Here is a 22,998-nt window from a genome sequence, read left to right as displayed (position 1 = left end):
TAATTGCTTCCTAGATCAATGAAGATTGTATCCTAGTTCACAATTAGATGGATTGCTTGTTGCTGAGATGTCAAGAGGCAGCTCCATAAACTGGGGAATACAGGTAATCCTCAACCTATGACCACGGTTGAGTCCAAAAGGTATGTTGCTAAGTGAGACATTTGTTCAGTGAATTTTGCCCTATTTTACGACCTTTCTTGCCACCGTTGTTAAGTGAATCGATGTAGTTGTTATGTTAGTAACCTGGTTGTTAAGTGAATCCAGTTTCCCCGTTGACTTTGCCTGTCAGGCAGTCACAAAAGGGGATGCGGACAATACGAGTGTCATAAATATGAGCCAGTTGCCAAGTGTCTGAATTTTGATCACGTGACCAAGGGGAGGCTGCAATGGTTGTAAGTGTGAAAATGATCATAAGTCACTTTTTTCGTGCCGTTGTAATGTTGAATAGTCACTGAACTGTTGTAAGTTGAGAACTACCTGTATTCACAGAAAAGATACTGACATCTTGGTTTTTAGCAATTGAGGGGTTCCAAAGCAGTGGTGGGTTCCAAACTTTTTACTACCGGTTCTGTGGGTGTGGCTTATTTGGTGGGCATGGCTTGGTGGTCACGTGACTGTGTGGGCGTGGCTTGGTGGTTATGTGACTGGGTGGGCGTAGCTGGGTGATCATGTGACTGGATAGGCGTGGCCAACTGGACGTCACTCACGTCAAGGGCTAGGGTGAGGGTTAGGGTGCCTGGCCTCTCCTCACTTCAAAGGCTTCAACGAGATACAATTTCCCTGTCTATTTATTTACTACTACTGAAGATCCAAAATATACGATTTAATCCTATGTATCTATGCCATATGTGCAGTGGTGGGATTCAAGTAATTTAACAACCGGTTCTCTGCCCTAATGATTTCTTCCAACAACCAGTTTGCCAGACTGCTCAGAAAGTTAACAACCGGTTCTCCCGAAGGGGTGCGAACCGGCTGAATCCCCACCACTGCATATGTGTACATACATATTACATAGTATAGTGTAAAGGCACACAAAAAGATACATTATTTACACACCTCTTCTAAAACTATTCATATTCAACCTCACTTATTCCATTTGGAAAAACACACCCAGAGTCCACTTTCTGCCACACATTTAACTATAACTTCCGTACATTTAGAACATTACACACCCTTCAGATGTTCTTCCCTAACTTGCACATGACTGTTAGAGCCAGGAGAGATCATGGATTGAGTAAAATGTGGTGAAACTCACTTAACACCCTCTTGCTTAGCAACCAAAATTTTGGGCTCAATTCTGGTCATAAATCAAGGACTATCTCTGCCTTCCTCTGTGTGGCAGCCTTGTCCTAGTAAACTCTTTCTCCTTTCTGGCAATTTTCCTCTCTATTAGCAGCCCCAAAATAATCCAGGTGATGTAAAGTTTCCTGCTGGAGCAGGGGGTTGGACTAAATGGCCTCTAAGGTCCCTTCCAGCCCTAGATTGCTGTCCTGTTTTAAAGCATTTTCTGAAGCCACGTCTAGTGCCAGGGTTTGTGTTCCTTCCTTGCTTCCACCTCTTTCTTTCTTTCTTTCTTTCTTTCTTTCTTTCTTTCTTTCTTTCTTTCTTTCTTTCTTTCTTTCTTTCTTTCTTCCTTCCTTCCTTCCTTCCTTCCTTCCTTCCTTCCTTCCTCCCTCCCTCCCTCCCTCCTTCCTTCCTTCCTTCCTTCCTTTCTCTCTCTCTCCCTCCCTCCCTTCCTCTCCCTTCTTTCTTGCTCTCTTTCTTGTCTCTCCCTTCCTCTCCCTTTCTTTCTCTTTCTTTTTTTGTCTCTTTTTCTTTCATTCTTTCTTTTCTCTCTCTCTCTTCCTTCCTCTTTCCTTCTTTCTTTCTCTCTTTTCTTTCTTTCTCTTTCTTTCTTTGTCTCTCCCTCCCTCCCTCCCTCCCTCCCTCCCTTCCTTCCTTCCTTCCTTCCTTTCTCTTTCTTTTTTTCTTTGTCTCTTTTTCTTTCATTCTTTCTTTTCTCTCTCTCTCCCTTCTTTTCCTTCTTTCTTTCTCTTTCTTTCTTTGTCTCTTTCTTTTTCTTTCTTGTCTCTCCCTTCCTCTTTCTTTTTTTCTCTTTCTCTCATTTTCTTTGTCTCTTTTTCTTTCTCTCCCTCTTTCTTTCTTTCTCTCTCTCTCTCCCCCTCCCTCCTTCACAGTCTAGGAGAGTGAGACTGGGAGGCCCGAGAGAAAATGTTTGGCTGTGGCGGCAGCAGCAGCAGTGTCACCCAAAATGGGAGCTTCAGGCTGTGGCAGGCGGGGGCAGGGGTCGAAACGGGAGCTTCAGGCGGCACTCCCTGAAACTTTTCCTGCATGGCTTTTGCCGCTGCAGGCATTGGCAGCAGCAGCGGCAGGGGCTCCCGGGACTCCCCAGGACTTTTCCTGTGTGGCTTTTGCGGTGGCTGCCTCCCTTCACATGCAGCGCACATGTGCAGCAGCCATGGGAAATCCGCTTGCCCTGCCCCAGCACCGCCGCTGCCGCCGCCCCTCTCAGCCCCATCACAACAGCTCCATTTCCCCAAAGGGCCACCCAGCCACCCACTGGCCAGGCCGGGCCGGAAGCGGCACAACTCCCGTCACAGGCCACATATGTGTCCCAACCTCGGAAGGCAAAGGCATGGGAGACCGCTGGGAAGGCCATGTGAAAGGCAGGCAAGCATGCAGGCTGCTAGCTCCCTTCCCTACGGCTGGGTGGCCCTGCCATGCTTGCCTGCCTTCCATGCACCCTTCCTGGTGGTCCCATGGCCAGGCCCACTTGCCTGCCTTCCTCCTCCACCACCGCCTCTTTGTTCGGCTGCTTACCTTCTGCGGAGGCTGGTCCACAGTCCGGAAGGCAAGCTGACTGGAATTTTCAGCAGCCTCCAGCCAACTGCCGCTGCTGGAAAGCTTTCTCTGAAGGCAAGCTGCTGCCATTGTTCTTTGCGTATGCACATCCCTTTGGAGTTGCAAGGCAATGGGATGCGCATGCGTGAAGAACATGGCGGCGACGAATATGGTGGCCGGGGCAAGCGAGAGCCAGCCATTGCTACTGGTTCTGCGAGCGACTAACTATTTTTACTACTGGTTCTCCCGAACCGGTGCGAACCAGTAGCAACCCATCACTGTTCCAAGGTCATGGCCACAATTAAGACACACACACAAACATTCAGTGATTCTCAAGAACATGTTTGATGCTGTATATATTGACTGTTTCCTAATATGATTTGATTGCTTATTTGTTCCCTATGACTATCATTAAGTGAGCCTGGATAGCTCAGCAGACTAAAACATTGTAATTTAACACCAGCTGTCTACAATTACTGTAAGTTCGAATCTCATCAGGCTTAAGGTTGACTCAGCCTTCCATCCTTTCTAAGGTAGGTAAATTGAGGACCCAGTTTGTGGGGGCAATAAGCTGACTTTGTATAAAATATACAAAAGTATGAAGGCTATTGCTTAACGCACTGTAAGCCGCCCTGGGTCTCTGGAGAAGGGCGGCATATAAATCAAATTAAAAAAAAAAGTGTTGTACCTTGATTCTTGATGAGTGTATCTTGTCTTTTTATGTACACTGAGAGCATATGCACCAAAGACAAATTCCTTGTGTGTCCAATCACACTTGGCGAATAAAGAATTCTATTCTATTCTATTCTATTCTATTCTATTCTATTCTATTCTATTCTATTCTATTCTATTCTATTCTATTCTATTCTATTCTATTCTATTCTATTCTATTCTATCCTATCCTATCCTATTCCATGCACATGTGCTGTATATATTGATTGTTTCCTGATATGAAACAGCAAATCTTGCAGAAGAAACTCTGAAAGGCCTTGGATTTAGATCCTTAGGAGTTAATTCCACCTTTGAAGGCAACATTCACTTATGAAACAGATGATGAAATAATTCCCGTCTCTTTCTCATTTTCTCTGTCTCTACCATCCACCTATTAGACAGCAATCCCTATAGCTGATTCTGGTTACAAACAAGACATATTGGTTGTGGCTGTTTTATGATTCTGCACTCAACAATCTGGATTATGTTGCATTTACCAGCAAGCAGGTATGAATTTAAGCATGATATGATTGCAAATACAATGTGAAATGTAATTTTCCACTTTTAAAGTCTGTTTTTGCTAAGAACAAGCCCGGGTGAGAAGTTCAACTGCCAGAGTGAATTACGTTTGCTTCAAACATACTTAGTTATGCTTTTAGTTGAATAACGTTAAGCATTAATCACGCAAGTAAAACGAAAAAGGATGGGATTTCTCATAGCCCCAGAAAGCTGAAGCCCCAATATTCTTTTCATTCTTTCATTCTTCTTTTCATTCAGTCCTTTTTCTCCTTTCCTGTTCAGCACATCTTGTAGAGTAATTGCAGATAACTCTGAATATATTTTTGTTTATTATTCTATTGTTGGAAGAAATCTGCGTTCAATTCCAAGTGGGGAGAAAGACACTGGAAACATGGAGGCTGTTGGGGAAGATGATTTAATGGTGGACAGGACCACATGGTTTGAGGTCCTGGGCAATTGAGCACCTGGGTGAGAAAGAGAAAGATTTATGCCCTCTCCTGGGCCCTACCTTGGAGTTTCCTGTTCCTGTGTAAGGGGAGATATCCTGATTGGTTGTCAGGCTCCCATGCGGCCATGCAGGTGTAACTTTGTAGGTTGTCTTGAGTCCCAGGCTTGGTTGAATCTTGATGATGTGATGAAGAGGGTTGTGTTTTGAAAGGGTGTTGGGCAATTCCTATTATGGCTTAATGGCTTTGTCCTGGTTTGGATCTTGAGTGGAGGGCTAATCTAAGGTGACCAGACGTCCCGCTTTTGGCGGGACAGTCCCGATTTTTAGCAATTTGTCCCGCGTCCCGCGGCGTTTCAAAAAAGTCCCGATTTTTCATTCTGCCTCCTGAGTCCCGCTGCCTCTTGACCCCAGCTGATGGCTAGAAGAAAAAAAAACTGTTTAAACTCTTGCCCTGGGCTTCAAAGGGCCGCCCTACAGGCAATCAGTGTAAAGAGTTCCTGAAGCAGTTTTTTTCCCCCCTAGCTAAGCTGCAGAAACGAAACCGAAACCAGGATCTTTGGTGCAAGACGACAAAATGAGGCAGAGAGAGATTTATTTTTATTTTTATTTTTCTTCCCCAAAAAAGGTAGGTGAAAAACTGCAAACAATGGGAAATTTAGGAGGAGAGTTCAAGATTTTAAAACACACACAAAAAAAGCTGTATTTAACTAGGGAATTGTAATAATTGAGATACTATTAATTGTATATTGTGTTGAAAGCAGAAATGGTTAAGTTGTGGTTCAGAGGAATATATGGGGGAAATTATTTGGTTTATTATTATTGGTAAATATAATTAATTGATTTGTAAGAAATTGGATTGCATGGAAATAATTGGAATATTCATGTTCATATTGATTAATATACAAAAAAGATAGTTTTATAACTAATTGATTTATATTAAAATGTTGAATTTGTATTAAACAACTGTATTACATAATTACATAATTAACCAATGTGAGGATGGATATAAAAATAGATGACAATGGAAAGGGGTATAATATAGAATAGAAGGGAAAAATTGAATTTGATTAAGATTAGAGATGAGGATGAAGGGTAATATTGGTTTTTTTAAAAAAATAGATGAGGAATAAATATGGCAAAAAGGAAATATAGAAATTGTAAATTTAATTGAAGTGACTAAACACTGTTTAAATTTGTGAACCAGCCAAATACTCTGTTCAAAGAAAATAAATTGTATGTTTGTATGTGTGTTTCTAATTACTGCTATTTATTCATATTTGTTCTCTTTTATTCTTTAAAGTTTAACCATTCATTCTTTATCTTAATATCTTTATATTTGTTTGGGGTTGGCTTTCTTCCCTTTAATCTTTTTTATTGTACAGCAATCTTTCTCCTCAAACCTACCACCTCTCTCTTTTCTTTCCTTCTTACTTTCTCTTCCCCCCCTCTTCTTCTCCTCCCTACTTCCTCTTCCTTTCTCCTCCTCCTCCTCTCTTCCTCCCCCTCTTACCCTCACTCCTACTCTAATTTCCCTTCCCTTCCTTCATCCCTCTCTATTGCTGTATCCTTTTATGCATATGGACTACTCAGAGGGCTGAAAAAGTTATTTTTGACCGGTCCTTGAACTTACGACTGTCTTCACATTTTACGTTTTTTGCCCTATCTTATCACCATGGTGAAGAGAAGCAGTTGTGAAATGAGCGACATGGTTGTTAAGGATGCTGCATGGGCATAAATGTGAGGATGGTCATAAGTGTGAGGACCAGTCAAAAGTGCGAGGACCTGTCAGAAATGACTTTTTTCAGCCCTCTGGTTAGTCCTTTTGTGCATATGGACTACTCAGAGGGCTGAAAAAGTTATTTTTGACTGGTCCTCACACTTTTGACCAGTCCTCGAACTTACGACTGTCCTCACATTTTACGTTTTTGCCCTATCTTGTCACCATGGTGAAGAGAAGCAGTTGTGAAATGAGTGACATGGTTGTTAAGAATGCTGCACGGGCATAAATGTGAGGATGGTCATAAGTGTGAGGACCAGTCAAAAGTGTGAGGACCTGTCAGAAATGACTTTTCAGCCCTCTGAGTAGTCCCTATACACATAGCCATGGCCACCCGGTCACATGACCAGCTAGCCACGCCCACCCAGTCACGTGACCAGCTAGCCACGCCCACCCAGTCACGTGACCAGCTAGCCATGCCCACAAAATAAGCCACGCCCACAATGTCCCTCTTTACCAATGTTAAAATCTGGTCACCTTAGGCTAATCTTATTACGTCCTGAGGGTGAAGGTCTTTTGTTTTGTAGGTAAGTGGGCCCAGCTTTTTGTCTTGTAGATAGGTTGGCACCAAAATATCTGCTAGGCACTAGGGAGCTGAGGCTCTGAGTTTATGTCCTTAGAAACATATTTCTCCTTAAGGGAAAATATAATATTCTGCCTTTTTAATATTTCCTAGAATATTTCATTTTTTTAAGGAGAGGGGTGGGTGTTAACTTTCTACACTACTATTCCTTTATTTTATGCAATTTTATTACCAGCATTCCTTTCTCCTTTGAAGCTGGTGATGTCTCCTTTAAATCTTCCCTAAATGTGTTTCAGATTGATATGCCAAGATTTGCTGAATCAAAGTAATAAATTCTCAGCATCAGAAATGGTTTTATTATTTTATCCTGCATTTCAAAGGCTCAGTAAATAAACAAAACAGAGAAGCATTCTTATTTTATTTCATTTATAATCTACTGAAAGAATATAAAGGTCCATAAAAACAGCATACATTAAGTGGATCCTGCAGATGTAAAAATGTGTTTAAAAGAGTGAGCTATCAGGCCTAAACAGATTCCTTGTTCTCCAACTCAAGAGTCTTGATCGGAAAGTTAATTTACTAATTGAGAATCAACTTTTATGTAATTAAAGGAAGTTTATCAGCCTGCATATAGCTAATTATCCATTGCCAAGGTAAAGGTTTATCAGCGCATACTGAAATTTCTTGTTATTCGATCAAAGGAAAAAGAGTAGCAACAATTTTCTTTAAAACCTTAACTTCTCTCTGTAGTTCTATAGGCAAGACAAGAAATGGTTTAAATTCTCAGAATTGAAGATGAAAAGAAGGACTAGGGGTGACATGATAGCAATGCTCCGATATCTCAGGGGCTGCCACAAAGAAGAGGGAGTCAACCTATTCTCCAAAGCCCCTGAGGGCAGAATAAGAAACAATGGATGGAAACTAATCAAGGAGAGAAGCAACCTAGAACTAAGGAGAAATTTCCTGACAGTTGGAACAATTAATCAGTGGAACAACTTGCTCCAGAAGTTGTAAATGCTCCAACACTTGGAGTCTTTAAGAAGAGATTGGACAACCATTTGTCTGAAACGGTATAGGGTTTCCTGCCTAAGCAGGGGGTTGGACAAGAAGACTTCCAAGGTCCCTTCCAACTCTATTATTCTGTTCTGTTCTGTTCTGTTCTGTTCTGTTCTGTTCTGTTCTGTTCTGTTCTCCTCTCCTCTCCTCTCCTCTCCTCTCCTCTCCTCTTAAGTTATTAACATTACAAAAAAACACTGTTTTCAGGACCTCAGTTTGAGATCTGAGATGTTTTCCTGAATTTCATGTTTCCTAGGAATTGAGGGTATAACAATGGGATCTCTGAGAATAAGAATGCTTATCTCAATCATGGTCCTTCTTACCCCCAGCAAAGGTGTCCCTACCTCTGAAGTGCCTCAATGAGGCCAAGAATACATGACATCTAATTCCACATACAAAAAAACTCCTAACAAATGATTCAAGCCTTTAAGAAAATAAATGTTGACACCTTTTTTTTTTTTTTAAATCACATTGAAAAGTTTGAAATTAGCATCGTAGGAAGAGTGTTCAAATCCAGAAGGCAAGGAGTGAGCTGTTGAGGTCAGGGTTTCTCAACTTTTGCAACTTTAAGAAGCGTGGACTTCAACTCCCAGAATTTCTTAGCCAGCATGAGTTGAAATCCACATATCATAGGGATGAGAAGAGAAGCAGTGGCCAAGGTGATCCAGAACATCAAATCCATACAGGTAATTCTTGACTTATGACCACAATTGAGCCCAAAATTTCTGTAGCTAAGTGAGACATTTGTTAAGTGAGTTTTATCCCATTGTATGACCTTTCTTGTCACATTTGTTAAGTGAATCCCTGCAGTGGATAAGTTAGTCACATGGTTGTTAAGCGAATCTGGCTTCCCCATGGACTTTGTTGTCAGATGGTCACAAAAGGAGATCACGTGACCCTGGGACATTGCAACTGTCGTAAATAGGAGTCAGCTGCCAAGTGTCTGAGTTTTGATCATGTGACCATGGAGATGCTGCAAGGACTGTAAGGGTGGAAAATAGTCATAAGTCATTTTGTTCCAGTGCTATTGTAACTTTGAATGGTTCCCTAAATGAACTCTTGTAAGTCAAGGATTACCTGTATAGGCTTCCACGCTGTTAGAGGGACATGTGGGTATCTGTGTAAGCCAGTGGCTCTCAACCTTCCTAATGCCGCAACCCTTTAATACAGTTCCTCATGTTGTGGTGACCCCCAACCATAAAATTATTCCTAAAACCATTGAAAATATGTGTTTTCCGATGGTCTTAGGCGACCCCTGTGAAAGGGTCATTCGACCCCCAAAGGGGTCACGACCCACAGGTTGAGAACCACTGGTAAGCAAACAGCCAGAGAGAGGTCCCAATTATGCAATGCCAAAATCTCGGTGTGCATAAAAAGAGTTTTCTTCTATTTTTACTTATTACAAAGCCTGCATTTATTATCCTGGAAGTCTTGCACAGATTTCTCTCTTCATTAGTTGGGAGAGTTGCTAGGATTCCTCGAGAATCCAGTGAGTTTGCCAATCTGCCATCCTGTCACATGGGGCCTTCAGGAATTTTTTTTTTTAAATGTCAATCCCAAAATAGCACCCTCTCATGCATTAGTAATGAAAAAGAAATGTTACACCTTTTCTGTGATTTCTCAAAAAACTGCCAGTTTCTGGCTCGAAATGGCTCTCTAACCCTTCGTGTTGTTTTTTCGCACCTTGGGTGGGTGACCATCACCTGAGAGGTTTCAACAGAAGGTAGGGAGGATAAATCTCCACCCCAGACCACCCCAACGATGCCCTTGAAGTGATGTCCCGGTGCCTGGAGGCGGTGCGGGTCTGGATGGGGAGGAACAGGCTCCGACTCAATCCCTCCAAGACTGAGTGGCTGTGGCTGCCGGCGTCCCGATATAGTCAGCTGGTGCCATCGCTGACTATTGGGGGCGAGACATTGGCCCCCACGGAGAGGGCGCGTAACTTGGGTGTCCTCCTGGACGCACGGCTGTCTTTAGAAGAGCATTTGACGGCCGTGGCCAGGGGGGCTTTCTATCAGGTTCGCCTGATACGCCAGTTGCGCCCCTTTCTGGATCGGGACTCCCTATGCACGGTCACTCATGCCCTTGTTACTTCCTGCCTCGACTACTGCAACGCTCTCTACATGGGGCTCCCCTTGAGGAGCACTCGGAGGCTCCAACTGGTGCAGAATGCGGCCGCGCGGGTACTTACAGGGGCGACATGGCGCTCCCACGTGACACCTCTCCTGCGCGAGCTGCATTGGCTTCCAGTGGTCTTCCGAGTGCGCTTCAAGGTGTTGGTTCTCATCTTCAAAGTGCTCCATGGCTTAGGACCCAGTTATTTACGAGACCACCTTCTGCCTCCGATAACCTTCCACCGGCCAACACGCTCCCACAGAGAGGGTCTCCTCAGGGTGCCGTCTGTCAGGCAATGTCGGCTGGTGACCCCCCGGGGAAGAGCCTTCTCTGTGGGGGCACCCGCCCTCTGGAATGAGCTACCCCCAGGGATACGACTAATCCCGGACCTCCGGACCTTCCGCCGGGCCCTGAAGACTTTTTTATTTCAGCAAGCCGGGCTGGGTTAAAAATTTTTTAATTGGGTGAATTTTATGGGTAATGGGGTTTTAAATTGGAGAAGCCTAAGATAATTTAATTTTGTTTTAATGTATTTTAATATTTGTATTGTGTGTTTTTAATTTTGGCTGTTCACCGCCCCGAGTCCTTCGGGAGAGGGGGCGGTATAAAAATTTAATAAATAAATAATAAATAAATAAATAAATAAATAAAATAAAGGATTTCGGTTTTAATGTCTTTCTTGTAGAAACTGAAAAACTGAACCATATGCAGACAGAAAACAAAAATGTTCTCTCATGTGTGTCCCAGATATTATTCAAAGCAAAAATAAGGACGTTTCTTAAGGCTACAAACCCGGAGCAGTAAAATCAATTTCAAGAACCCAACATTTCACCCTAGTCGCAAAGGAGGGAGTTCTGACCAGTTCCCACACTTACAACGGTTGTAGCACCCCCGCGGTCATGTGATCATAGTTCAGACCGCTTGACAACTGACTCATATTTATGACGGTTGCAGTGTCTCGGGGTCATGTCACCTGATCCTCTTTTACCATCTCCTGACAAGCAAAGTCAATGGGAAAGTCAGATTCACTTAACAACCGTGTTGCTAACTTAACAAATGCAATGATTCACTTAACAGCTGCAGCAAGAAAGTTCGTGAAATGGGGCAAACTCGCTTAACCAATGCTTCACTTAGCAACAGAAATGTTGGGCTCAGTTGTAGTCATAAGTTGAGGACTACCTCTAACTATAATTGTCAGGACTAGCAGATTAAACCATTTTCCAGTTTGTTGTGGTTCTGTTCTTGTGGGTCAGGGAAAATACAAACATGATTGCTGTGTGGGAAACACTTCAAGTTCTCTGTTTCAAACTTTCTAACGTTTAGAACAAGCCATTCTAATAATAATTATGACAGATTTGTTTATGTTGTCTACTTTCTCTTATAGTCATATCTTAGAGTAGATATTTTTTTTCTCTCAATGGAAAAGGAAAAGAAGAAAGGGGGAGAAACTTAGCTCCCTAAATCCTTTTTTAGATTGGGAAAACACAGCATTTCTCTTTAAGGAACATTTTTCTGCCATCTCGACAGCTGTGCGAGGTATTTTGAGATGAATAACAAGGCCCACATTCAGTCTCTCAAATATAGCGTATTGTAAATGAATATGGTGGAAATACAATATTTTTAATGCCATTTTATAAATACATTCCTTCAACTTTATGTAATTCCTTTTCTTTCTTCTTCTTCTTTTTTTTTAAAAAGAGGGAATATATGTATTTTTACACAAGTGGCAATATATGAATAGTACATCCTTCCTGAAGTACAGGCCATATGTGTCTACTGCAACATTTCAGAAATATACCAGCAGAAACCTTCACCCACTCAAGGTTGCAATGAAGAAAAAAAAATCAGCTTTATAAACAGGCACAGCATGCATGGATATCCTGTAAGCATTAAAGCATACTTCTAAAATTAGCCTGATACTAATATGATATTTTATGATGTTCTGGTGAACATTTCTAAGTTTTTCCCTGCTAGTTTGCATCCCTGAGCACCACTTTATTCTCAAAAGTGGAAGAAGAGCATCCTACTGAGAGGAACAGACAGCAAATCTGTAGAAGGCTCAATTCTTTTTGTCCATTGAATCCAACAGAAATGATTGGAAACTGACCTTGCCCCATCAGATGATCTTCCAAGTCTTGGTGGGACACCAGAACAGTATAAAATCCAGTGCTGTTAAGAGTTAACAGAGCTAACATCAAATTTTTATTTTATTTTTCCCAAGCAGATTTATTTATTGTTCCTCACCTATAGACAGAATCTTGCCAAACTGCCAGCCACATAAGGCATATATTCTGAGAGCTATTAGGGAGGAACTGTCTTCATACTCTTTCTCCTACACAAGTTACCTGAACTCTGGGGCATTCCTGATAATCATCTTGGACACTTCCTGGTCATCCACACTCTGGAGTTGGCTGGACTAATCTACATCTACTTCTTTCTTATGTGTGCTTAGTTTCTATTGGGTTTATGTTATATAATTCTTTGTTGCTTAGTACCTGTGGACTTATCTCCAAACATTAACAAACTATATTTCTGAATATTAGGTAACCAATAAATTAGGAATCTATGGGCACTCCTTGACTTATGATCACAATGGAGCCCAAAATATCTGTTGCTAAGTGAGACATTTGTTAAGTGAGTTTTGCCCCATTTTATGACCTTTCTTGCCACAGTTGTTAAGTGAATTGGTGTAGTGGATAAGTTAGTAACCCGGTTGTTAAGTGAATAAGATTTCCCCATTGACTTTGCTTGTCAGAATGTCGCAAAAGGTGATGACTTGACTCTAGGACACTGCAACCGTCATAATATGAGTCAGTTGCCAAGCATCCAGATTTTGATCATGTGACCATGGGGAGGCCATGATGGTTGCTTGAAAAATGGTCATAAGTCACTTTTTTTTCAGTGCCATTGTAACTTTGGATAGTCACCAAATGAACTTTTGTAAATTGAGGACTACCTGTATAAATAGGTGTAAGGATTGTAATGAACCAAAAAAGCTGCATTCCCATAACTTTTATTTATGTATTTCAGATTTATAGGCTGCCCCAATCTGTTACAACTCTGGGCAACTTATAAAATAAACAATAAAAATACAGAAGGGAGCCCAGAGGAAATCAACCATCAAATATTTCACAAGGGGTCTACTACTCTTTCTTACTCAAGGCCTGAGGACGGAGTCAGATATGAAGGATTCATTCAAACAGGGTCAGGTTGTGAAGTTGTATGAATCTTGGGCAACAGGATCCTCTGGAGAAGATCTCTTCTCCAGAGACTTCTCCTGCTTCTCTGGAGACCAACATGGTGCTCCAGAGAAGACCTGGAAGTTGCCTTCTTGCCTTTTTAGTTGATCATAAATGTCCTAAATAAAATGGTAACAAACTTTCCTTTCCTCCTGGAAAGTCAAAAGTTCCAGCCTCATCAAAAACAAGATGCCACACAAAAACTCGCAATGCTGTCACTCAGCAGAGCAATAATGGTTTCAGCAAAAGCTATACAGCTCAAATAAGCCTGGGTGAGGTCAGGACAAATGGCCACATTAATAAATAACAAGATAGCTTTCTGGGAAAACAGGTTCATGCTCCGACAGAATGAATGCCATGCTAAAAAAGATCTCACCGACATTCCCTATTGATTTTGTTTCTCAAGTAAACTGAATTATTAGCTAAGATGCTCATGAGATCGAGGATGGCTAATCAAGGTTTAATGATTTCTAGTCTTTGGAACGAGAGGTGGGAATTTCCACTTCAGATGCAGCTAAATTATCTTAAATTAAGTCTGAAACCAAGGAAAACAGGCATTGATCTGATTAAAAAGAAGGGTTAAGACTTCAAGTCTTTCTTGTTTCTAACATTCCTCAAATTCTGCAATCCTTCTGCTTTCTAAAATATGTTTGGTTTCCACTTTAAAGCCACTCCTAAGTAGCCGTTCCTCCATGGATCTGTTCAAATCCCTTTCCAAGCTGCTTGGGCTACCTTTTATGCTAGGAACTCCAAGGGGAAATTATGCCATGTGCCATATGAAAGGTTTATTATTATCTATTCTGAGCCTTTGCAATTCACTAGATGAGCCTCAAAGTGTCTGTTTTGTTCACCATGAATATTTTTAAAGGGCTCCGTCATTTTGGGGAAATGTCAGCTTTCTTCCAAGGTCCATTGGCCCTGAAAGGTACCTTGTCTTCAAAAGCAGTGGTCCCTCACCTTCCTGGCTTTGCAGATTGACGGTGATGGCAAGGGAGAGGAAGAAGAGATGGCTCTGCGTGAGCATCTGCACCTGCTGTGTGTGCTCACCTATTCACCTGTCGCTTGCATGGCCTGGTTCCCAATGGGCCACGGCCCAGTACAAGGCTGTGGCCCAGGGGTTGGGGACCTCTGCTCAAAGGGGAATTGTTAGGCATAGAAGTTCATTTTAACTGTCTTTCTCAACATCTGCTCTACCCATAGTTCCACTCATCCATCTTTTTGGTTATCATATTGGTAGCTATAGCACTTAGGCTATAGAGCTAGAGCTTACAGTCTCCTGGTTTCTAGCCAGGTGCCTTGATCACTAGACCAAGCTGATTTTTGCTGGTTATCTGTTAACTAAGCATAGTTACCTCTGCTCTGGTTGGTGTTCTGGTAATGACACTTTAGAATGGAAAGACCAGCTCTCCTATACTAAGGTGCAGAATTGTGTTTGTATGTGAAGGTCCATAAGGATCAGAAAACTACATGTGAAATTGATTGTCTCATCGGAGATTTGGACTCTCTGTACCAAGAAATACAAATTGTGGTGTGAATAGGAAAATGCTGGGTATACTTGGAAAGTAAAAAGAATGATGACCTTGAAAGAAAATGTTTATCCTAAGATAAACAGTTCTTCCCCAATTCTGATTTTAAAAGAAAGGATCTTATCCCAAGAAGGATTTCATCAAAACCTTATGCACTTCATCTCATTTGACAACATGGAAAGTGAGAGTTACATCTCCCTAAATAAAACAGCAATATAAATGAATGAGCAGATTCTTGGATAGAAAAAGCTCAGAAATGACATTTCCCCCACTTTTAAAAATAGCTGCAAGAAAGGTAGCTCCATTCGAATGTAAGTTCCTTGTCAAAATACATGGTCATTGGTGGATGTCAAGGAACAAATATATCTGTAGAGATGAAAAATTGGAATGGATAAAATGGTTCTCAATAATCCAATTGTAGGAGGAGGAGTGAAAAAAGCTGGGGATGGAGTTAAAAGAGGCATCAGCCTAGAATCTCTACATAGCCACAAGCAGACCAAATCCAACCTCCCTTAAATTCAGTTGAGCCTTATCTAATCCCAAGCAGCTGCTCAATGTTAGTTGAGGCTATTCCTATGCATAGGTGTAGCAGTGAATCAGTTTAATTGGGCCTTCACATGTGGACCTGATCTTTCACACCTTATACCAATTGTCTTAAAGCACAAGTGTGTATTTTTCCTTTGTATTTAGTGCAACAAGAAAATACTGTATTTCTGTGTTTCTGATATACGAAAATAGCTAGATTTCATTAACTCTGTAAATAGTGGTAATAAGACTACATTATAACAACGCAATTTGTTGTTGGAAAGATTACCCCCCCCCCCAATCGGCTTGGAATATTTTGATATTTTGAAAGTGGTCTCTAGGAATCAGAGATCATATTTACTACTTGCAATCAGTTAACCCAACACAACAGACCAATCAAGCTATTTCTTCTGTCACCAACTGAACAGAAATATTCCTATTTCTCGCTAAAGATTGTGGCAGAAATGATCCTAGAAATGATAAAACAACACACTGTAGGAAACACTCCGGAAACAAATATTGACTGTGCTGCAGCATTATACCACGTTAGCTTGCAAATGATATGCACATTCAATCCTCGGCTGTATTTCATAAGTGAATAGCCCACGATAAGGGATTCAAATTTCATGGCTAATAGGTTCGCTGATTACTAGGAATTGTCAGTATTTAATTTAAAAAAATTACTCAGCCAAGAAGGTCATTATTTCTCTAATAGAAGTTGGCACATTGTTCTTCACCCATTCAGTTGTCACCACATGCCTGGCATGTTAATTACCTGTCTCCATCCAAGACCAGGCACGCTGGAATTGGGCTGCTTTTTGTGGGCAGTTCTTAGGTTTGCATCCATCACATTCAGCAAAGAACCAGAATCCCGTGCAGGACATATTGAAGAGAAGAGAGTGGCTAATTAGTGGGACCCAAATCAATTTTTATCACTTCTCATTGAATTCTAAGAGGCAGAGCAAAGTGGCTGCCACTTCCAATAGGTATCAGTAAGGAGGGGGAGATGTAGGACTCACATTGATCAAGGATGTGGGGACATTAAGTACCCTCAAATCTCTACCCTTGACATAAGGGAAGAAAATTAGGTGAGACTCAGGGGAAAGAAAACCCTGAAGCTATGAATCTAGGGTTGTCATTAGGATAAATCTTTTTTTTTAAAAAAACAAAACTAAAAGCTAAACTAAAATCTACAGTTTTAGAGCCTGGTCTGGCAGCATGATTGGATAGTTAGACAGAACCTGGGATCAAGGTTGGATTAAGGTTTATTTTACCTTAGAGGAAGCCTGCACAAAGCTTCATAGTTTCATAGGACTGGATCCAATTCACAGCACACAAGACCCCTGTTATGACTTCCAACTAAAACATGTTTAGCCTACTCCAACCTGGCCTGTCAATAAGTAAATCTCCACCATCCTCTTCCATTCCTTTCTTCATCCCAGAAGTCCTTCTCAAGTCTAGAGATTTCTTCTCCTCCTTTTACTCGCAATGTAGTATATGCATCCTTTTATTGCCATGGGATAGTTATGAAAACGTTATGCTATCTTGCCTATGTTAGGGTCACTACTATCTTTAATAAATAACATATTTTGGCCAGGTGTCTATGTAGCTGGAATTTAGATGGGTATGGATAGCTGCAGGCTGTCACATGGCCAACTCAAAGGTTGCACATAAAATAAAGCTAACGTCAGGCGCAAGAAATCAGGAATCAGGGATATTCAACTGAGAACAAGTTTAACCTATGCAAGTTCACTACAAGAATCTGAACTATTAACAGTCAAAGCAAACTGGAGTTAGATAAGACTCAATTGAATTCAAGGAGGACTGGACTTAAAACTCTTGTGGGCATGTCAGCCGACATTGTCTGGCAGATGGCACCTGGAGGAGGGCAGTCCTATGTGAGCGCACTGGGCGGTGGGAGGCCGGTAGGAGGTGCTCCTGCAAGTACCCCGGGCCCATGCCATAAAGGGCTTTATAGGTAAGTACCAGCACCTTGAAGCAGACCTGAAGGACCACCGGCAACCAGTGCAGCTCGCGCAGGAGAGGTGTTACCCGGGAGTAATGGGAAGCTCCCGTAACAACCCGCGCAGCCACATTCTGGACCAGTTGGAGCCTCCGGATGCACCCCAAAGGCATCCCCATGTAGAGAGCATTGCAGTAGTCCAAACGAGAGATAACAAGAGCGTGAGTGACTGTACGGAGGGCATCTCTATCTAGGAAGGGTCGCAACTGGTGCATCAGGCGAACCTGTGCAAAAGCCCCCCTGGACACGGCCGTTAATTAAAAGTAAGTTAAAATATAGAATTATAGAGCCACTGATTAATATAAAGAAGATACAGCCAGGAAGCTGACATAAAAATGAGCAGAGAGCAAAGCTATTCCTTACTCCAAGAGGTTCAACAGCTCTTAATTAAATTCTTTGTCTAATTTTGTACAACACCGCACAAAACCTGGTAATCTTATATTTTATTTCAGGATTAATATCAGAAACTAAGAGTTGCTTGTACTGCTGGTCATTATATCCAGTTTTACTAACCAGAGGAGGCAGCCAGAGTGTTTCATGGTTCTTTATAGCATCCAGGATCACATGAGCACAATTTATAATTTTTTTACTCAAAACAAGCATTTGCTTCTGATTTCTGCAAAAAAATAAAAAAATAATAAAAAAATATGACCGTAAATTTACGACCATGGCATTTGTTTAACAAAAAAGGTAGTAAAAACAAGTCTGATCACATGGTGACCTGCTGTATAATCATCATGACTTATGACCACAATTGCTAGGCTCCATTATGGCCATAAGTCCAGGACTACCTATAAATGCAATACTATTTGGTTTCTTTGATGGGTAGAATGTCCATCATATCTTTTATCTTGGAAATCTGCCTCAGGTTATTTCTGATTCATCTTTTTTGATTAAAAAGGTTATTGACTGTGATTTGGACTCCCAGCATACATAATATATCATAATAATAAGACAACTGAATGAACTACTAAACCAGGGTTTTTCAAGCTACATTCCATTCCACAAGACACTAACGGGTTAAAAAAATGACTCTAACCAATTTTCTATTGTTAAAGCTTTGCTTTTTGATTACGGGTCTCAGGAATCATCCTTATCCTAATTACCCAATGACATCTGCAGTCTGCACTACGTCATAGCTCTATACAGCTGCTGCACAGCTGTCTATGTGGGCAATGCCATTCACAAAAACCATTGGTGTAAGAAGCTTTCTCACAATCTAACTTTAGCCTTTCAGAGATAGTTCCATGCTGCTTGGCATCCAAAATTTAATCATGCCATCAGCCCAAAGCAAGGCACCCAATATTTTCTCCAAAACATCCTGAATGCACATCTCATAGTTTACTGATTTGTGGATTTAATTTGTGAGATAAAATTACCCTTCCATTTATAAACATCTTAGCCGTTAACAGCATGATGTCTTCTCCTAGAGATCCTTTTCTATGATGTATCACTTCTTTTATTAACCATGAACAAAAATGCAGGCAAAGAGGCAGGAAAGGGCCATCAAACCAGGGAGGACTGGTATCCTACTGCATCGACTTGGGAGGTTGGGGATAGGAGGCCCTGTTCTGCAGTGGTTCTCCTCCTATCTCTCGGGCCGCTTGCAGTTTGTATCGGCAGAGGGTCAGAGATCCTCCCAGAGGCCCCTCATTCTCTGTCGGAGCGCCGACCCTCTGGAATGATTTGCCCACCAAGGTCAGGATAGCCCCAGACCTCCTCTCCTTTCACCGCGAACTGAAGATGTGGCTCTTCCGTCAAATAACTTGATCTGCTAGGGGTTGCACAAACTGTAATAATTTTAAATATGGTTTTTAAGGGGTTTTAAACTTATTTTGTTATTTTGTGATTTGTATTATTGATTGTTGTTGTAAGCCGCCCTGAGTCCGTCGGAAGAATGGCGGCATATAAATTGCAAAAATAAATAAATAAATAAATAAATAAATAAATAAATAAATAAATAAATAAGGACTCAAGGATTCAGGACCAACCAAAGTAAGTAGTAACTTTCTCTGTCATGCTGCTTGTTTCAGGGAACATTCTCCCAACTGAAGAGTGGGGTTGGTCCATCCCTCCTCATTTTCAGAAAGTCCTCAAGTCTTGGCTTGGTGATCAGGCCTGGAGGTCTGAGACCTTGAGGTGGCTCCATTGTTGATCAAATCTCTTGTGTGTATATGTGTTTTAATATGATTGGGTTTTCACATTTTTTTTTATATCCCAAAAGTCTTTTTTTCAAGAGGAAACTGGACTTTCTTGTTTTACTTTGAAGACGGTTCGTTTCTCATCCAAGAAGCTTCTTCAGCTCCACCATCCAGTCAGAGCTGAAGAAGCTTCTTGGATGAGAAGCAAAATGTCTTTAAAGAAAAAAAAAAAGTCCAGTTGCCTCTTGAAAAAAGCACCTCTGGGACAACCATGACCTGGATGACTGAGAATATTGTTTTTATTATTTTTCTCTTCTACGCTGCCCAGAATTACTTCTAGTGATGGGCAGCCACATACCTTTGATTAAACAGATAAATAAAGGCAGCACAACTTGATAAGATACATTTTTCTGCATTAATCGAATCCAAATATGGAACAAAAGCCCTCCTCTACAAGATGAGGCCAATTACAGAGCATTATTACCTCCACTTCTTTGTCTATATGTCCCTAATTACATACCTGAATGGCATTCTTTTGAGTGTTTTTAGCAGTTAGTGTCTGCTGCCTACAGCCACAGATGTAAAACGGCTCTCAAATATTAAATAAATTATGAAGTCAAATGGCAATGTTAAAGAAGTGATTTATTGGGCCATGCAAACTAGGTCCAATTCAATCTGAACCAATTTGGAAAATCAACCCAGTTTAGTTCCAGCATTGGTTTGGATCAAATCTCTGAATCAGCTATGTTTTAATTTGGACTAATTTTTGACCATTAAAATGCATATGTGTGCATGCAGGAAGCATCCCAATCAATCAGAATCAATACAAATCAGTTCAGATGCCTTTGATTTGATGGATTGAGTTGAATCAACACTCTAAACAAGTTCCAATAACTACAAATCATATTTCATAGCCAGCTTTTCCTTAGGATAGGTAGATATTTGTGTACCAGCAATCGGACTGTCAAAAACAACAGGTGTCCATTACATCGCCATCCTGAAATCACTCACTTCTAAATTAGAAGATGTATTTTCATACAGAAATCATAGAGAGTGCCAGCTCTGAATTCAAAACAAGTTTATCCTTTTACACTTTAATAGAGCTTTTGCTATTCATGCAAGAGAAAATCATGTCTGCAGTCTGTGTAAGAGAATGCAGTCCAAAATTTAACTTGGAGTGTGAAATAGAGAAAAATAAAATAAAAAAAATAATTTTGTTAAAAGTTGACTTTTTTTTTAGATTAATTTAAAATTTACACAACTGATTTTCTTCCATAGTTGTATTCATGCAAAAATAAGACTTGCAATCCCTCCCTCCACCAACAAGTATTTTGAAATCAAGAGATAATATATTACACGTTGGGTCAATTATAAAGTAAGGGATTGTACTTTGAGTTCAACCTAAAAGTTCAAAATACATTCATATTACCTTCCTTCACAGATAACGTCTTATAAACTATGGTTCCTCTTTAACTCTTAATCTTTACTATCATCATAGTTACTCCAACAGTTTTAAGTAAGCACCAGCTAGGAAAGGAGAAGTTAAATGAATTAATACATATAGTTTGCACATTAATAAATCTACAGCTAACAAGGTTATCCTATTGATGTATTTTGTGTTGTATTATTTTATTGTTCTATTATTTTACTTCTGTTTACATACCTTTCATTTTTCTTACTTTTTATTATTGTAAGCCACCTATAGTAACCCTATGTCAAGACAGGTGGCATTTTTTTTTCTTTTTACAGCAGGCATCAGAATTTCATTTTTTAATGTGTGCTAGTGTGTTCCCAGAAAAAAAGTGACAATAAAGGTTATCTCATCTCATCTCATCTCATCCTATCCTATCCTATCCTATCCTATCCTATCCTATCCTATCCTATCCTATCCTATCCTATCCTATCCTATCCTATCCTATCCTATCCTATCCTATCCATCTCTCACCTCACCTCACCTCACCTCATTTTATCTTAATAAATTAAACAAACAAAACAAACAAATAAATAAGATTCCTAGCAAAATGACACAAGGCCACTAGCGAGCAGGTGTCCATATCTTTTGTGAGAATAATTTTTTGATAAGACATTCAGCCCCGTGAAACAAAGGGCCTTCGCCCCCCCCCCCCCCCCCCCGATACATGAAAGGATCAATTGTCTCATTTCCCAAAACAAAAGCATAAGTTCTTTGGGCTTTGTTGGCATTTTTAATAACAAGAAGAAAACTCTACAAAAAGAAGGGAAGAGGAGCAGAGGTATTGCAATTATCATTTTTTAACCTTTGGAGAAATCCAATTAGGAAAAAGACAAAGTTGATCATTGTTAGAATATAATTAATCAAAAGTAATTGTTGAAGAAAAATAAATGTTATTCCCCACAATGCTGCTTGAGAGACTTACTGGATTATAAGAAAAGGCCATTCATTTTTTGGCCTTTTGTTAAGATTTAATTATGTCTTCCCAGAAAAATATAATAATAATAGAAAACCTTGATGGGATTCTCTAAGATAAGAGTATCAATTTTTAATCCTGAATACTAAAATGTAATATTAGCTCTAAGTCTTCATGGCCAATGATGAGTGGCTGACATCTCTTGTAAAAGAAATACTATTTTTAATTAACCTATTGATTTCTTTGAAGGGGTTTGCTGGAATCAATAAAAACAATCACATTGAGAAGGCGAGAGTGTTTCCCCCCCCCCTTCAAAAGCAATATAAATCATATTTACATTTTAAATATTAAAATTGAAATAGCAAACTATATAGATTGAACTGAAATGCAGCAATCTTTAGGGTACATCCACTGGAATCAATGTGAATTAAGTAGACGGGATGGTGAGAACTTTATTTCTTTTAGAAATAAACGATCGAAGCTATGATATGGCAATGAGGACCACAAAGAGGAATTAACCATGATGTTGAATCTATTATGTGCTCAACAAGCCATGCACCACGGCTGAAAAATCACCTCTATTAACAAACATTAATTTTGTTAATAGAGTCCACAGGATTGTCTGGGACGCTACACATCCTCTTCACAACCTGTTTTCCTTGTTTTCCTTCTGGGAGGGGGCTTTATGGTATCTGAACATCAATCATAGTTTTGTTCCATGTAGCAGCCACCTTGGGAATCCACAACCTTGATTCATATGTATAGGTGTATGTATGTGTGTGTGTGTATACACACAAACATATGTATACAGCATGTGTATATGTGGTTATGAATGTGTATGGGTAGATAGATACTTTCTCTTGAGAGCAGGCAACAGAATTTCATTTTTAATGAATTTTAATGAATTTCATTTTTAGGGCCGGTGTGTTCACAGTAAAAAAAATGACAATATGTTATCTATCTATCTATCTATCCATCCATCCATCCATCCATCATCTACTTGCTTGAATTTTGGCAGGAAAAAAATACTCTCTCATTTTTGAAGGGGACAAATGTGGACACAAATGTCAGGATGCCAGTTCTGTCAGATATTAAGCTACATACTGAGGACATGGACAAAATTATGGGGGCAAAAATGTTTTCTCTCATCTGTCTCATTCATTCATT

The 22,998-nt window shown here is 40.4% G+C and overlaps 1 protein-coding gene across 3 annotated transcripts in view; it reads right to left on the bottom strand.

The window, feature by feature from the left end:
• The window catches only part of NRG3 (neuregulin 3), a 601,472-nt gene that overhangs the window by 473,925 nt on the left and 104,549 nt on the right, over positions 1 to 22,998 (bottom strand). The gene's annotated exons all lie outside the window — the stretch shown is intronic.

Source organism: Pituophis catenifer, unplaced genomic scaffold (genome assembly GCF_029215685.1).
Source record: "Pituophis catenifer annectens isolate HBS135680 unplaced genomic scaffold, rPitCat1.0.hap2 SCAF_6, whole genome shotgun sequence".
In the NCBI taxonomy this organism is placed as follows: Eukaryota; Metazoa; Chordata; class Lepidosauria; order Squamata; family Colubridae; genus Pituophis; species Pituophis catenifer.
The sequence above is the reverse complement of the archived record's forward strand: the minus strand, read 5'-3'. Positions and strand labels throughout refer to the sequence as shown.